This window comes from Gymnoscopelus braueri, assembly GCF_963280865.1.
Source record: "Gymnoscopelus braueri genome assembly, chromosome: 4".
NCBI classification, from domain to species: domain Eukaryota; kingdom Metazoa; phylum Chordata; class Actinopteri; order Myctophiformes; family Myctophidae; genus Gymnoscopelus; species Gymnoscopelus braueri.
The window spans coordinates 1,377,931-1,396,257 of record NC_137605.1 but is presented as its reverse complement, the minus strand read 5'-3'; the positions used below and the strand labels follow the sequence as shown (position 1 = coordinate 1,396,257).

The following is an 18,327-nucleotide window of genomic DNA, read 5'->3' as shown; positions in this document are numbered from 1 at the left end:
GATCAATTTCTAGTCAATGGAGAAATTATTTTAGATGTCTTGTCCACCTTTGTTGTTACATCATGGCAATGTAACTACACAACCCAAACCTCCATACCGAAGTGGTCTATCCCTTTAACCACATACATACTCTGTCCTCTTCGAACCCATTAAGACCGGAACGCATCTGTGTCACCACTTTAACCATTGTTTTATACTTTGGCTATTCAAAAATAGCAGATCTACAAGCTCACAGAGTGCCGCGCTATGAGCTCAAATCTTAGCAAAATAAGTTTGTTTTAAAAACTGTTAGGATTTAGAAGACATTTGTAGAATCCCCCAGAAGCAAAGATTTGAGTTACAAAAGTTCGCATTGAAAAATATATATATTCAAAGATTTTCAAGATTTTTCAAAAATAGTAGATTTACAAACTCATAGCGCGGCACTCGGTGCTACAAGCTCATAGCGCGGCACTCGGTGCCGCGCTATGAGCTTGTAGATCTGCTATTTTTCCCGGTTTTCCCGGTCTTAATGGGTTAAATATAAGTGAAGTAATACATAGATGTGTATCAACTGGTGTGACTAGTTGATGAATAAATGTAATGTTTGATGTTGGTTGTCATGGTGACAGGGTTGATCAGCAGAGAGCAGAGTCTCCTGAACCCAGCTGTGTCTCCATGAAGAGTGACCGCTCTAAGGGAGGACATATCAACTTCAAAGATGGACACCACTCTACTGATCAGAGGTCAGAATATAAAACTAACAGAAAACAACACATGATTTAGTTTTATTAAACTCTACTGATCAAAGGTCAGAAGTTATAATATTATTGGTCTGATTATTCATGATGTTGATGCTTTTAATCTCTCAAAACATCACATGATTTATCCAGAGCAGCATCCATTATGAAACTGTGTGAGTTCAAAAACACAAAAAAGCATTGATCTCTAGAAAACAGGTCTTCACCAGAATGGGTGGCCTACCCAGGCCTTTTTCGGTCGTGGGTTGCAGCCAGTAGGACGCGGGGGAAATATTCTACAACCCTAACCCACACACACACACACACACACACACACACACACACACACACACACACACACACACACACACACACACACACACACACACACACACACACACACACACACACACAATTACAGATAGATTTACAACCAGTAAAACCACCTGACCTCTGCTGTCTCTGTTATCATGTTGCATTGGCCTGAAATCACCCCGATGTTGTTAGATTTTGATACTGAACATGTTCAAACATTTCATATAATCATAAAGTTTAATATGTAACATTTTAAGACACTTTATTCTTATCAACAGACAATCTAAGTTATGAAATGTGGCTTAATTCAACTTAATTGAACAACATACATTTACTCTGTCCAATTTTAAATATAACTGGATTCTGATGTCTACTGTACCAACTACTGTGACCAGCTGACCAATAAAGATCATATTTAATTTTGGTTAGGAGCTGTTTGATGTTTATTGTTGGTGTCTACTGGAGGCAGACAGTTTGTGGACATTACCGAGGCTTTCAAATACAAACACAAGCAGTTTACATTTGTAAACAAGCTGTATAATAGCATCCTTAAGATGTTCGTACTTTAGCATTTTAGTTCCAGACTGTGGTTGAATGTACATTCCACTTCTAAGATGGTCACTTCTCTACTGTCCTCATCAACAACAACATGTGATGTATTAGTTGTAACATCTGAACATGTATTATTTTATTTATTGCACAGTTTGAACATGGCAGTTGAAACATAAGTGCTTATAAATGTTGACAGATGATGAAAAATATGGACTTCTGTCCACAATAAAAAAATGATGTCATGCTACAATGTACATTCCCTTATATAGCAGCCATTCAGAATATGTGACAGAGTTTCAGTAAGTGGATTATGGTCATGGTGCAGACAATGAGGAGAAAACATGTTAGGATCGCACAGAGAAAGATGAGTCTAGTTGGAAGGATTCTGGCTTTGACTGAAGAGGTGACTGTTGTATATTGTAATGAACACAACGTGTTTTCAGATGGGGGTCCTCAGCCTCTAATATATTTCAATGTTGAGAATCACTGATCTATGTTATGAAACTCCACTTCATTTAAAGGGCAAGACCACTTTGGTAGAGGTTTGGGTTGTGTAGTTACCTTGCCATGAAGTAACTCCAAAGGTGGGCATGAAATCAAAAAATATTGCTCCATTGACTAGTAATTGATCATTCAAAATATGCTCCATTGACTTACATTGTACGGCAAGACCTCTCTGATGCTGGCTCTTTTAGCCCGTAAACAAAAGGCAACAAAGCTGATTCTGCCAGTATAGAACATCACCAAATTCTGTACAGTTTGTTCTTTTAATAAAAATCACACCCAGTGTGAAGAGAGTGGTGCCGCGCTATGAGCTTGTAGATCTGCTATTTTTCCCGGTTTTCCCGGTCTTAATGGGTTAAATATAAGTGAGGTAATACATAGATGTGTATCAACTAGTGTGACTAGTTGATGAATAAATGTAATGTTTGATGTTGGTTGTCATGGTGACAGGGTTGATCAGCAGAGAGCAGAGTCTCCTGAACCCAGCTGTGTCTCCATGAAGAGTGACCGCTCTAAGGGAGGACATATCAACTTCAAAGATGGACACCACTCTACTGATCAGAGGTCAGAATATAAAACTAACAGAAAACAACACATGATTTAGTTTTATTAAACTCTACTGATAAAAGGTCAGAAGTTATAAGATTATTGGTCTGATTATTCATGATGTTGATGCTTTTAATCTCCCAAAACATCACATCATTTATCCAGAGCAGCATCCATTATGAAACTGTGTGAGTTCAAAAACACAAAAAAGCATTGATCTCTAGAAAAGGACCACTCTCCGTAACACAGGTCTTCACCAGAATGGGTGGCCTACCCAGGCCTTTTTCGGTCGTGGGTTGCAACCAGTAGGATGCGGGGGAATTATTCTACAACCCTAACCCACACACACACACACCAACCACACACACACACACACACACACACACACACACACACACACACACACACACACACACACACACGCACACGCAGACATACATTTACAGATAGATTTACAACCAGTAAAACCACCTGACCTCTACTGTCTCTGTTATCATGTTGCATTGACCTGAAATCAACATGATGTTGTTAGACTTTGATACTGAATGTTTAAACAGCTCATATAATCATAAAGTTTAATATCTAACTCACATTTTAAGACACGCTTTGTTCTTATCAGCAGACAGTATATCTGAAATCTAAATTATGAAATGTGACTTAGAACAACATACATTTACTCTGTCCTATTTTAAATAGAACTGGTCCAGTGTTGTGGCAGTTTTTGTTGTTGTAATGTCACAAGGTACCTCTGTGCATTAACTGGTGATAAATGATGTTCTGTATCAATAACAGTAACCCTTACTGAGATCAAACAGTTGGTTATAATGTCCTCAGAAACTACTACAATGTCAGAGTCAGGTTGAACCCAGTCCAGGGATACTACAGTTCTTACACAGACAGAGGTCGTTGAGGTCAGGTCAATCTGATGAGACCCTAAACCCAGTAACGTGTGTCCATCCTAAGATTGGGTTTTCTTCTGAAGCCCAGGAAACTTGGCTCACCCTCTCTTACCAGAACATCTAGCAAGTTCCCTGACAGTCTTATCAACATTGTTCAGCATGTTTATTAAGTGGGTTAATATATATAATATAATAATATAAATCCACTCAGTTCAGTCTGAACCACTTCCTCTCCAAGTAAACTATAGATTTACAACCAGTAAAACCACCTGACCTCTACTGTCTCTGTTATCATGTTGCATTGGCCTGAAATCACCCTGATGTTGTTAGACTTTGATACTGAACATGTTCAAACAGCTCATATAATCATAAAGTTTAATATCTAACTCACATTTTCAGAAGCCCTTTATTTATGTTTTTCAACAGACAGTACGTATTATGAAATCTATCTTGTGAAATGTGATGCCCATGTACATTTGCTCTTTGGGATTTTATTTGCAATTTGAGATTTTATTTTATTTTTACCCACTTTAAAAAATAATCTAAATACATATTATGAACTTATTTATTAAATAAATGTCTTGCCATTAATGTTGTAAAATAAAATAAATTAATAGTTTAGGCCTAGCCTACATATTGTGAAAATGTTTAGTCTTCAACAACAAAACATAAATATTTTTGCAGTGCATTACAACTTTACAACACTGCTGATTATAATATACAAAATATGATTTTAACTTATAGTTTTCACAGCTGTAAGATAATGACACATCAGAGTATACAGTAAAAATATCAGTGTTAATTTAACTCTAAGAGAGTAAAACTTAACGTAACCAAATGGACCCTTCAAGTGGAATATGACCCTCTACCTTTCCAGCAGACCTTCTATTAATGCATCACATTGTGACATATTGAACAACGTTGTAAACCACAGATAATTATAATGTCTGCTTTGAAAATACTGGCCGACTTTTAATGACTTTATGACTTAATGACTCTGAGCCTCTGGTGTCTACTGGAGGAAAACAGGGGAGAGTCATGCCTTTTTCATTTTAGTCAATACTATTTTTTATCAGCTTAATCTATCTTGTTGAAATGTGGCTAATTTGACTTGACTTGTGTTTTAAAATCAAGTCAAAGATTGTCACTCTTCATGGAGACACAGCTGGGTTCAGGAGACTCTGCTCTCTGCTGATCAACCCTGACACCATGACAACCAACATGAAACGTTACATTTATTCATCAGCTAGTCACACATTAAACTTTTATTTAAATTATGACAAACAAGTCAAGTTAAATTAGACACATTTCAAAGTTTACAAGCACTCATGTGTTTCAACTGCCATGTTCAAACGGTGCAATATAATCATACATTTTCAGACGTTACAGCTAATATATTAGATGTTGTTGTTGATGAGGACAGTAGAAAACTGACTATCTTAGAAGTTCAAGTGGGGTGTACATTCAACCACAGTCTGGAAGAGTCATTCCTTGACCAACATCTTAAGGATGCTATTATACAGCTTGATTATGAATGTAAACTGCTTGTGTTTATATGTGGAATCCTTGGTAATGTCCATAAACTAGTTGTGAGAGGCCTGCAGGTTAAAGGAATGCCCAAGGATAGAGGCATTGGTTACATTCTGTTCAGTTTATATGAACTGTGTGTGTGTGTGTGTGTGTGTGTGTGTGTGTGTGTGTGTGTGTGTGTGTGCGTGCGTGCGTGCGTGCGTGCGTGCGTGCGTGCGTGCGTGCGTGCGTGCGTGCGTGCGTGCGTGCGTGCGTGTGTGCGTGTATGTCCTCCACAGAGACCAGCAGATATCTCAGGGTCCCAGTGGTCAGTCAGATCAGGAACATGAAACCGAGCTGGACTCCATATTTAAGGTATGTTAATGTAAACCTTTACTATATCTACAAATAACATGATGGGCTGATCACAATAGAGACACATAGGCCGTGTGTCCACCAACAGTGGCGTAACGAGGCAACAGTATGCCCGCACGCGAGGCAGTAACAGCGGGCCCTCATGAACGCGCATGACCGATTTTTTTGGTGGTTATTAGTGGTTATTAGTGGTTTCTGATTTTTTTTGGCGGGTTTGTGACGGATTTCGGGTACATAAACGACGGTTTTGTAACCGACCAAACACTACTGAATGAAGGAAAAACACAGAAAACGGCCATAAAAGTCAAACATCTATATAACGGTCATTAGAAATGCTTAATTAAAATAACGAAATCTTAGCCTAATGCATGATTGCAAATAAGATTTAATTTCGTTATTTAAATAGATCATATTATGGCTATTTTCTGTGTACCAATTAAGAAAAGAAACGATAAGAAAACAGCCAAAACAAATATATACTATCGGACGGTCTATATATAAGTCCACGGTGGGCAAAGAAAACTGAGTATAAAGCTATTGGAAATGCTTAATAAAGTAAACAACAAAATAATAATGCAAAATAATTACATTTTATTTTGAATTCTCCATTTTCCTTCCATACATTCAACAACTAAACACTGAATGCGCTTTTCAAAGCGTGCTTTTCAAATCTCAAATGCGCAATTTCGCACAGATATTATAAAGTCCTTCATGGCAAGTACAAAGTGCCAAATAACGCAATAATGTCCTTAAGTTACACAAGCTTCTTTCCAACACCCGCCCACTTCAGCACCTTGGACAAAGTCACTGGGTTGAGAGGAGAAGAAAAAATAAATGAAAATCTGGTGACGGCGCACCACAACAACAGATTCAAGTTCTTAGTGATTATTAAAGGTATCATGACATTCATTTTCACTTTTTTTATTTTCAATGTTTTATTTGGGGTTTTATGACCTCAATTACACCCAAAAAACCTGAACTTAGAACATTCAGTGGATTTTCTGTGGTCTGGGGTTTTCTGAATAATTAGGCTGAAAAGTAATCTGAGCTGGCCCTTCGACAGTGAGGTCACAGTCGATTAATCCCGCCCACTCTCCTCCTCGCCCCTCCCCTCCCCTATCCTTTCCTTTGGGGGGGGGGCGGAGCAGAGGCGATGATTGACAGGCAAAATTCCTCACCAGCGACACCCGCAGGCAAAGATTTATTTTTTCACTGCAGTTGAAAAGGCTTTAGAAATGTGAGAGAAAAACACCTGCCATGGATCACTGGAATGGAATTTTCACTTAAAACTTTTTGTACACTTTTGAAGGACCAGGACAAAGACTTTGAATGTGGTGTAAAAGTGAATGTCATTAAACCTTTAAAATAAATGAAAGAGGCTCTGCCTTTGCTTACCTTATAGGTGAACCTTCCGGGATTTTCGCTCTGCAAAGTCATTTATAATGTCCTTCATATCCAGCTGGCGTGCACGGGTATTCTCCATGGACAGTGTGGCCAGTCCACTGAGGCGACCCTGTCCCATAGTACTCCTCAGATAACTTTTGATCAGCTTTAATTTGGAGAAGGAACGTTGGGCTGATGCCACTGTGACTGGTATGGTTAGGAAAAGCAGCAATACAGTGCAGACTTCGCCGAAACTAGAACTAATGCTGTTGTTCTCCACAATAAGAAGTTTAGTTAGCTCTTGGATGGTCTTAACCTTTGCAATGCTGTCTCGTAAGCAGCGGCGGAATGACACCAGTTGTGTCGGAAAGTCCAGGGTTATGTCATTCTTGTACTTTTCCACCAGTGTGTTTGCTTGTAGAACAAGTTCATCATCTGTTGCATTACAAAGTGTTTCAGGCTGTATGACGTTGAACTTGTCCACTGTCGATCGTAACCCAGTGAATCTCTGGGTCATGCACACGATAATAAGATTGTGCGTCCGCTAAACGTTCGTCTTGACAAAGTTCATCAAAGTGCCTTTTCACTTTCCTCTGCCGAATATTTTCAAACGTTTTGCTTACACCCCACTTGTCGGAAAGGCCCTCAGCTGTCAGCTTGGCATCCTCAAAACTTGCTCGAAATGCAGTCAGATCTTTGATGGTGCTGTCCAGCAGCTGAACTGCTGTGGCCAGGTCTGCGTCTTGGGATTGCAGAAGTTTTGAGACAACGTTGGTTCGTTCCAAAATCTTGCTTTGGAGAACAACAGTGCAGATGAAGTTGAATTTCTCAATATGATTTTTCAGTGCAATAGCCTCGTCTCTCTCATCTTTCTTTGGGCTCGTAAGTGACAGTTTAGTCAATACTTTCAAAACATCACTGTGGCGATATCTCAACGAGGCCACTGCTTCATAACGTGATGACCATCTTGTGGGGCAAATCCTTTTCAGTGTGATGTTGAGATCATTATCATTTGTTTGGTCAGACTTTGAGAGCATTGCCCATCTTTTTATACTGTGCCCAAAGAACACATAAACACGCTCTACAATGTCATAAAACTTTGATATCTCTTGTATCTTAACTGAATCATTAAGGGCCAGATTTAAGTTATGAGAAGCACAGTGTACACATACAACTGTTGGCTCCTTTGCAGCTATCCGTGCTTGTACTCCTGAGTATATGCCACTCATGTTAGCGGCACCGTCGTACCCCTGCCCTCTGCACTTTGACAGGTGTAATCCGTTGCTCTCAATAGACGATGTGATGTCATTACTAAGCTCGGCTGCAGACTCCAAGGAATGATTCGTTGATCTTTACATTATTGGCAACACCGCGAGCGTCTCGCTCTATTGTGACATATCTATATACTTCACTCATTTGATCTATTTTTGCTATATCTTGGGTAGTGTCCATAATGACAGAAAAAAATGGGGCTGCTCGAATTTCGTCCAGAATGTCATTTTTAACATGTTTTCCAAGGATGTCAATAATCTCATTTTGTATTGCTGCACTTAGGTACTTCAATGAGTAAGCTGGGCGATTCAATAGATCTTTTAGGACTGCATCATATTTTTCCATGAGCTCAATGATGGCCAGGAAATTCCCACTGTTTGCTTGGCCTATTGATTCCCGGTGTCCTCGAAAGGGCATGTTAGTTATTGCTAAACTAAGTGTAACATTTATCACACGGTCCAGTACCTGTCTCCAAAAGTTGGTCTCCAGTCTGATTTCTCTCTCCATGTCCTCGTCGATCGTTCCGTGCAAACGCCACCGGTCATATATCACACAAGCGGCGGTATGCATATGAGATGATTCATGTAGGTGCATTTTGTGGGATAAATTCTGCCATTTGTTTGTTCGCCATGTCTTGTTCTTACCACCTAGTAATGAGCGATCTGCAAAGAGCCAACAGGTCTCACAGTAGGCTACATCTAGCTTGGATGAATAGCATAGCCAGTCCGTGGTATCTCCAAACCAGACTTGGTTTTGCGGGTGTAATATGTTGCAGAAAAAGACCGATTGTCCTGTTTGGGATCCCTCGGGAAAGGGCCAGTGGGCTTGCATGGCCCCGTAGACACGACATAACGTTTGACTTTTGAGTCTACATTATCAGGGAAATGTCCCAAGTCAGTGGGGTATTTAGTTGTAACTCGCTCTGGCGGCATGTCCTCCTCTTCAACCCCTTCTTCCTCCATCTCCATCTCCTGGATATCCATATCAATATCACGGGCTCCATCATCTGCATCACCGTGGTTAGCTGGCCCGCTGGTGCTAGCAGTCACAGTGGCAATCGGCTCATCTTCTGTCAACTCCAACGCCACCGGGTCTGAGCTGCTACTTGAGACAGGTGCCTCAGCCTCTGCTGTCTCTTCTTGTACCCCCGCCTCGACTAGCTCGTAACTGTCCTCTTTCTTTTTTAAGAAAGCTTCTCCATGTTGTTGTTGTTGTTGTGTCTCTAGCCCATTTACACCTGTAACTGTGAGTGACCACCTGTCTTACTCTTCCGTCTTCCGGTGTCTTTGTCCCCGCTGGGCGGGGCCCCCTCCCCGGGCCCCCTCCCCTCCTCCCATAAAATTAACAAGTGACAGTCATGGTCCGAATTTGAGATAAGGATAAGGATAATTCCTTTTAACAGGACGTTCATGAAAGTCCTTGCGGGCTTGTTTCCAATGAGGACCTGTGAGCAATTAGGGGTTAAGAGTCTTGCTCAGGGACAAATTTCATTTCATCGACACATTTGCTGACCTGGTCTGGAATCGTACCTGGGGCAACCAGGGCCTCTGGCTCCCTAGGCGGGCTCACTAACCACTCAGCTATGGCCGCCCCCTATAGATATTATGTTGCGACATAAAATCAACCTTGGTTAACAATAACAATGTTAAGGGGCACACCCAGGTTTTTTTTGTTTTCCTCCTGGGTGGGGATGTGCCCCTAACGTCATGGGCCCCAACGCAACCGCGTTGTCTGCGTGACGGTAGTGTCGCACCTGTCCACCAAAGCATTTGATCCCACATGAACTGTATTTGTTCATGAAGACTGAAATGCCTGAACATCTATTATAACTTTATTTGACTTTTTGCCATTGTTCTCTGAGCCAGTCTTATATGAACTGGGTTTAACAATAAGGAACACTTCTCATAGGACTAGTTCATGAATTAACTTTTTATCATTTTAAACACTCTGCTCTTGGCAGTGTGTTTGAGGTGTGGTATGTATTGTTTGATAACAATTCACCTTCATCACAAGGACATCAGTTTGCTTTAGGGAGATATTACATTTCCAATAATTTTCTTTCATGACACTGTGAACATGACCAGTACATGGTTAGCCAGTGTAATGAAAAGTTATGGACTTTAAATCAATTCATCCATCCATCTTCATCCATCCATCCATCCATCCATCCATCCATCCATCCATCCATCCATCCATCCATCTTTATCCATCTATGCTTATCCAGACTCAGGTCGTGGGGGTAACAGTTCCAGCAGAGAGCTTCAGACAACATTAGCCACTTCATGCTGGGGGGTCCTGAGGCGTTCCATGGCCAGCATTGAGATATAATCCCCCCATCTGGGCCCAATCAATCCCCAATCAATCAATCAATCAATCAATTAAATATTGTTAATTTAAACGTTATTATATTATGATGTGTTTCAGCTTCTTGAAGAGAATCTGGTAACATTAGTGAAGAAAGAGATGAAGAGGTTCCAGAGGGTTCTGACAGCAGATTACCCAGAATGCTTAGAGAGTCAGAGGGAGGATGGTGAGGATGAGGAGGAGAGGAGAAGCATCACAGAGGGAGCTCTGAAGATCACACTGCACCTCCTGAGGAGTCTGAAGCAGGAGAAGCTGGCTGACATCCTGGAGATCAGTAAGAAAGTCTTTATTCACACCTTTAACATGATGGACAGCAGTAAGAAAGTCTTTATTCACACCTTTAACATGATGGAGAGCAGTAAGAAAGTCTTTATTGACACCTTTAACATGATGGAGATCAGTAAGACAGTAATTATACATAATTCAACACGATGGAAGGAAATTAAGGAAAAATAACGCTGTGGTCAATGTAAACATGTCTCCAAGCAGATCCCTACGATTCTTAGAAACAATTCAGACAATAAGCTGGCAAATCTATACATTTTAAGTTTGTTATTTATATCAAAATAATACTTATAATGGACATATAATACCCTTCCACACAAGCTTACAGGAAGGATGAATTTAATCAGTATCAGAAGTGTAGTGAGTGTAGACACAGCAAAAATCAAGAGGATTTAATTGTCACTAGTCATACAGGTATAAGCAGCCAAATACAAGCGTGATAAGGTCCACAATACTGTGCTAACAGCAACATACCAACAATAACAACAGTAATAAAGATAAAGATCTTCTAACGGCAAGTATTTTGTATTACTATCTGGGCGGTCACTTTTATATTAACATATATACTCACAGGTGTCTTCCGTTCTTTTCCGTATTTAGAAACTCTTGCTCCTGTCAGTCAACAACAACTCAAATCTAATCTGAGGAAGAAGTGTAAGAATGTGTCAGAGTGGATTGCTAAAGAGGGAAACCCAACACTTCTCAATCAGATCTTCACAGAGCTCTACATCACAGAGGGAGGCACTGGAGAGGTCAATAAAGAACATGAAGTCAGACAGATGAAACAGCATCCAGGAAACCAGTGAGACCAGAGACACCAATCAGATTTGAAAACATTTTCAAACTCTTACCTGGACAAGATGAACCAATCAGAACAGTGATGACAAAGGGAGTGGCCGGCATTGGTAAAACAGTGTTAGCTCAGAAGTATGCTCTGGACTGGGCAGAAGACAAAGGCAACCACAATATCCACTTCATGTTTCCCCTCACTTTCCGAGAGCTGAATCTGATGAAGGAGAAGAAGTACAGCTTGGTGGGACTTCTTCATCACTTCTTTGGTGGAATCATGAAACCATTAATCTGTAGCTTAAAAGAGTTCCAAGTTGTGTTCATCCTTGATGGATTAGATGAATTGAGGCTTCCTCTAGACTTCCAGAACACTGAGATTGTAACTGATGTCACAAAGCCAACCTCGATGGACGTGCTGCTGACCAACCTCATCAACGGTAACCTGCTTCCCTCTGCTCACATCTGGATAACTACACGACCTGCAGCAGCCAATCAGATTCCAACTGATTATGTTGACAGGGTGACAGAGGTGAGAGGGTTCACCGATCCACAGAAGGAGGAGTACTTCATCAAGAGATTTGGGGATAAGAAGCAGGCACGCCCAATCATCTCACACGTCAAGAAATCCAAAAGCCTCCACATCATGTGTCACATCCCAGTCTTCTGTTTGATCACTGCCGCCGTTCTGGAGGACATGTTGAGAACAGATGTGAAAGGATTGCTGCCAAAGTACCTGACTGAGATGTACCTCCACTTCATGTTGGTTCAGTCCAAACAGAAGAATGTGAAATATCATGATGGAGCTCAGACACATTCTGAATCCAAGAATCCAGAGAATACCAAGGTCATTCTGTCTTTGGGAAAACTGGCATTTGAACAGCTAGAGAAAGGCAACCTGATCTTCTATGAAGCAGACCTGAGAGAGTGTGGTATTGCTATCAGAGATGCCTCTGTGTACTCTGGAATGTTTACACAGATCTTTAAAGAGGAATTTGGGATGTACAAGGACACAGTGTTCTGCTTTGTCCATCTCAGTGTTCAGGAGTTTCTCGCTGCTCTTTATGTCTTTGTCTCCTTTGTCAATAATGGCGTCAACCTACTATCAGAACCACAAGCAACCTCCAACTGGCCTCCAAAGTTATTTAGAGACAAACCTAAGTTAAATCACCTCTACCAAAGTGCTGTAGACAAGGCCTTACAGAGTCCAAATGGACACCTGGACTTGTTCCTGCGTTTCCTGCTGGGCCTCTCTTTGGAGACCAATCAGAAACTCCTACAAAGACTGCTGACACAGACGGGAAAAAGCTTCCAGACCAATCATGAAACAGTCAAATACATCAAGAAAAAGATCAGTGAGAATCCATCTCCAGAGAGAAGCATCAATCTGTTCCACTGTCTGAATGAGATGAATGATCATTCTCTAGAGGAGGACATCCAACAGTACCTGACATCAGGGCGTCTCTCCACAGACAAGCTCTCTCCTGCTCAGTGGTCAGCTCTGGTCTTCATGTTGCTGTCTTCAGAAAAGGAGCTGGACGTGTTTGACCTGAAGAAATACTCTGCTTCAGAGGAAGCTCTTCTAAGGCTGCTACCTGTGCTCAAAGCCTCCAATAAAGCTCTGTAGGTTCATTGATAACTGGATGTATTTAATATATTATATGATCTTTCTTTAACAGAAAATCTAATAAAAAATGCTTTATCACAAATGCTTATTCAGGCTAAGTGGCTGTAACCTGTCAGAGAGTTGCTGTCAGGAGTTATCGTCAGTCCTCAGCTCCAGCTCTAGTCTGAGAGAAGTGGATCTGAGCAACAATGACCTTCAGGATTCTGGCGTAACCCTGCTGGCTGTGGGACTGGGGAGTCCACACTGCATGCTGGAGACCCTCAAGTCAGTATAACTGTGTTCAACTGTGTTTAAACAAAACCAAATACGTTTCTAAATTCAATGGAACAGAATGTTCTTCAGTGAAACATCTCACGGTATGTGTATGCGCACGCGCGTGGGTGTGCAGTACTGCCGCTAGGCACACACACTGTGCGTAGGGCACCAGGTAATAATATATAATAATAATAGATAATATTTTGACAAATCATAAGGGTGAAAGTAGACGGTGTTGATCCTCCCAGAGAGAGTCTGTGTGCGTTCGTCGTGCTTGCATGGTTGTGTCTGGAGTGGACTGGTCTGGAGCACAAAACTGGCTAATAAACTGTGTGTGTGTGTGTGTGTGTGTGTGTGTGTGTGCGTGTGCGTGTGCGTGTGTGCGTGTGCGCGTGTGCGCGTGCGTGTGCGTGCGACACTGACTTAATATTAGCCTACCAATTAATGGGCCAGCACTACAAGTGAGTAACACATTGTTTCATGTATAAGGAATATAAAATATTGCACTTAGAGGTAAAGTAAGTGATTTTATTTGGTTAAAATAAGTGTTAAATAGCTCTATATTCTGATAGTACCCTACTCTGATAGGCTAGAGTGTTTGTCCAGTAACAGGAGTCTCTGTGTCTCTCCAGCTCTTTATTAAGCAGAACATGTATTTTCAGGTCCTGATACCAATTTTATTCAATCAGGATAGAGAACTCAGTCAGAATACAGATTAAAGAAGTGAAATTGGAAGTGATGATAAAAAGTTGACAACATTGGAACTGGAACACATTCAAATATATAAATGGGTACTCTCTCCTGATTGGCTGATTTTTTTCAGCTTCCTGAAAATGTCTGTTGTGTTTATTAAATAGCTGTAGACACAAGGAGACCCCTGTTACTGAACACACACTCTATAGCAATGATTAGCCGACTATCACAATATAGTGCTTTAACCTTTTAACGATTTATTTTTAGTTATGACCCAAAAATATCCTACCTTTTAAGATGAATGTATCAATTACACAGCCTTGTTGAAAACATTACATGTTAACGTTATATTTTCTTTGAGGGGGGGCACACATATATTATGCTTATGACACCCAAATGATCAGCTGTGTGTGTGTGTGTGTGTGTGTGTGTGTGTGTGTGTGTGTGTGTGTGTGTGTGTGTGTGTGTGTGTGTGTGTGTGTATCTGTGCGCACAATATTTCTTTTATTATGTGATCTGTATCTAATTAACCCATTAAAACCGGGAACGCATTTGCGTGTAACCACTTAAACCTCTATTTAAAAAAATATATATAGCGGATCTGCAAGCTCGTAGTGCGGCACCGAGTGCCGAGTACGAGTACGAGCTTGTAGATCTGCTATTTTTGAAAAATCGTGAAGATGTGTGCAAATCTTTGAAGATAGGCTATATATTTTTGAAGCGAACATTTTCAACTCAAATCTTTGCTTCTGGGGGGGTCCCTGGAACAACATATTTTGAGATGGGGGTCTGCGGCCAAATACATGATTTTGGGAGTTTGAGCACCACTGATATATATACAGTAGCAACATACTTTAAAAAAAATCACACCCAGTGTGAAGTGGGCGGTGTGGTCACAGTGGTCATCACAGTGATGGAAGTTCACTTAAAGAAAAGTAATATTGTGGACCAACCATTGTACACCCCTAACTTAAAAAAAACCATATATGTGTTTTTTTAATGTAAAATATGTGTTTTTTTTAAGTGCATAGTCCTATTTATAGGGCTATGCACATGTGTCATGTGTTTCACTAGCCAATCGCAGTCCTGAATAGAGTCATCGGTGGCCAATCACGGTGCAGGGTTAGGGGGGTACAATGGTGGCCAATCACAGCGCAGGATTGGGGGGGTACAATGGGTGGGGGGGGGTACAATGGTGGCCAATCACAGTGCAGCGAATGTCGATGTCCAAACCTCACATATAGGGGTGGTTTCACCGCCCAAAAACTGTTAGGATCTAGGAGACATTTGTAGAATCCTCCAGAAGCATCCCCCCGATATTGTAACCTTCCTGAAAAAGTATTTTGTGTTTATTAAAGAGCTGTAGACACAAGGAGACCCCTGTTACTGAACACACACTCTATAGCAATGATTAGCTATCAGAATATAGTGCTTTAACCTTTTACCCGTGTGTGTGTGTGTGTGTGTGTGTGTGTGTGTGTGTGTGTGTGTGTGTGTGTGTGTGTGTGTGTGTGTGTGTGTGTGTGTGTGTGTGTGTACCTTGTACTCTGAACAAACTGTATCAGTTATCACACAATACATCACACCATCATAAAGGTGTAAACATTACACTGCCCCCCCTCTCTCTCTCTCTCTCTCTCTCTCTCTCTCTCTCTCTCTCTCTCTCTCTCTCTCTCTCTCTCTCTCTCTCTCTCTCACTCACGCGATATTTATTTATTTTATTATGTGATCTTTATTTTACAGAAATGTAATTAATAAATGCTTTACCACTAATGTTTCTTCAGGCTGAGTGGCTGTAACCTGTCGGAGAGTTATCATCAGTTCTTTGCTCCAAATCTGTGTGTGTGTGTGTGTGTGTGTGTGTGTGTGTGTGTGTGTGTGTGTGTGTGTGTGTGTGTGTGTGTGTGTGTGTGTGTGTGTGTGTGTGTGTGTGTGTGTGTGTGTGTGTGTGCAGTTTGTCAGGATGTCTGGTCACAGAGAAAGGCTGCTCTTCTCTGACCTCAGCTCTGCGCTCCAACCCTTCCCATTTGAGAGAGTTGAACGTGACCTACAATCATCCAGGAGAATCAGGAGAAGCTAGGCTCTCTGCTGTTGTGAAGGATCCACACTACAGACTGGACAGTCTTAGGTATGAGAGACTTGGTCTGTGTGTGAATGTTCATAGTGTCTACTGTCTATTCAGACCATGTAAACACCAGACATCACATAGAGACTTGGTCTGTGTGTGAATGTTCATAGTGTCTACTGTCTATTCAGACCATGTGTAAACACCAAGCATCACATAGAGACTTGGTCTGTGTGTGAATGTTCATAGTGTCTACTGTCTATTCAGACCATGTGTAAACACCAGACATCACATAGAGACTTGGTCTGTGTGTGAATGTTCATAGTGTCTACTGTCTATTCAGACCATGTGTAAACACCAGGTATCACATAGAGACTTGGTCTGTGTGTGAATGTTCATAGTGTCTACTGTCTATTCAGACCATGTGTAAACACCAGGCATCACACATAGAAATAAGTTAGACAATTCAACTCAGTGTGAGACAAAGACAACATTTTCATTGGATTGCACTTGCGTGTCACTCCTCCAGATTGACCTCTCTTCTGCCAGCTCACCTCTGATTAAAAATGAATAACTAGGTGGTCAGACTCTGAGGGTAACACTTGCTATGCATACCTTGTCTGTAATGCATTACAAACATACCTTTAATGCATTATAATCTGCTTATGACACTGTATAATTATAGTTAGAAGAACTCATATATATTCATGATGCTTCATAACAATACAATGTAAAACAATTTTTTTTGGGTGGTGAAACCGCCCCTATATGTGAGGTTTGTAAATTGCACCCCCCCAACCCTGCGCTGTGATTGGCCACCAGTGTACCCCCCTAACCCTGCACCGTGATTGGCCAATCACAGTCTATTCAGGACTGTGATTGGCTAGTGAAACATGACACATGTGCATAGCCCTATAAATAGGACTATGCACTTTAAAAAAAACACATTTATGTTTTTTTTTTAAGTTAGGGGTGTACAATGGTTGGTCCACAATATTTATTTTCTTTAAGTGAACTTCCATCACTGTGATGACCACTGTGACCACACCGCCCCACTTCACACTGCGTGTGATTCTTATGTTACTCCTTCCCATTGTATCCAAATTTCACGCAAATCGGTTACACATGATCTCTATAGTCATGTGATCAAGACGGGTCTGTTTGATTTTACAATATTCCATCCTGATTGGCTAAGATTAACATCTAAACTTAAAAAAAACTAAAAAACACGCTTTTAGAACGAAATGCCTCAAACCATGAATGCAGTGTCCGACATGTGGTGCACGGCCTAGGAAGAAATGGCACCCTTTTCACATTGGCCAATTATAGCGCCACCAGGAGGCCACAATAACCTACCTGACCCTGGCGGAGACCTGTGCCTTCCGAGGAGGCACTTTTTCTAGTTGTTTATATTATCATAGAGAATATTCAGGCCTGACTTTGTCTCTCCTCTCCATCCCAGTGTGGACCATGTTGGGGAGTGTTGGCTGAAACCAGGTTTGAGGAAGAGCATGATAAGTAAGTGTCTATTCTGTTTTATTCATTCAATCAAAGCATCACATCCAGCTATTTAGATGAGCAGCGCATATACACAGAAGCATGTGACATTCACCTCATTCTCATCCTACTCTGAATGAAGATGATAATAACCATAATGTGTAACTAATACAGTATGTGATATTACACAAACATACCTCAACAACAACCAACATACCTCCAATAGCACCAGTCACGACAGTGACTGGTCTATGTCACAAGGCCACTCTGACATGGGCTGGCGCCCTCTAGCTGTCACCTGTGAGGCATTGATTGATTGATTGAAATTTGTATTAGGCAAAAGAATGTAAAACAACACAGTTAACATTTATAATGCTTTTGTCTAAAAGGTCCCGGCCAAAAAAGTCCTTGCGGGCTTGTTTCCGTTGGGGTCCTTGAATTAATTTCCTGACATATATAAGTAGCAACCAAACAGTTCAAAAATCAACATAAGAATACAGAGGAAAAAATATATACCACTATGTACAAAAAAGGCATGAGAAATAAAAAATTATATACAAAAAAAGCATTAGAAAATAAAAAATATGAAACTGGTCAACCACTTCTCTACCCTCCAAGTAAGATCTCATCCAATTTAGTGATGTGCAATGAAAACCAATCGCCTTCAGCTTATCAAGTAGA

At 40.9% G+C, this 18,327-nt stretch overlaps 1 pseudogene across 1 annotated transcript in view; it reads left to right on the top strand.

Annotated features, from left to right (window-relative positions):
- The window catches only part of LOC308084327 (protein NLRC3-like), a 297,537-nt pseudogene that overhangs the window by 2,825 nt on the left and 276,385 nt on the right, over nt 1-18,327 (top strand). Inside the window, exons 3-10 of the transcript XR_013935068.1 lie at nt 612-725; nt 2,541-2,654; nt 5,344-5,419; nt 10,499-10,712; nt 11,324-13,132; nt 13,230-13,400; nt 16,039-16,212; nt 17,612-17,667. The product of XR_013935068.1 is annotated as a protein NLRC3-like (transcript). The remainder of the gene's footprint in view (nt 1-611; nt 726-2,540; nt 2,655-5,343; nt 5,420-10,498; nt 10,713-11,323; nt 13,133-13,229; nt 13,401-16,038; nt 16,213-17,611; nt 17,668-18,327) is intronic.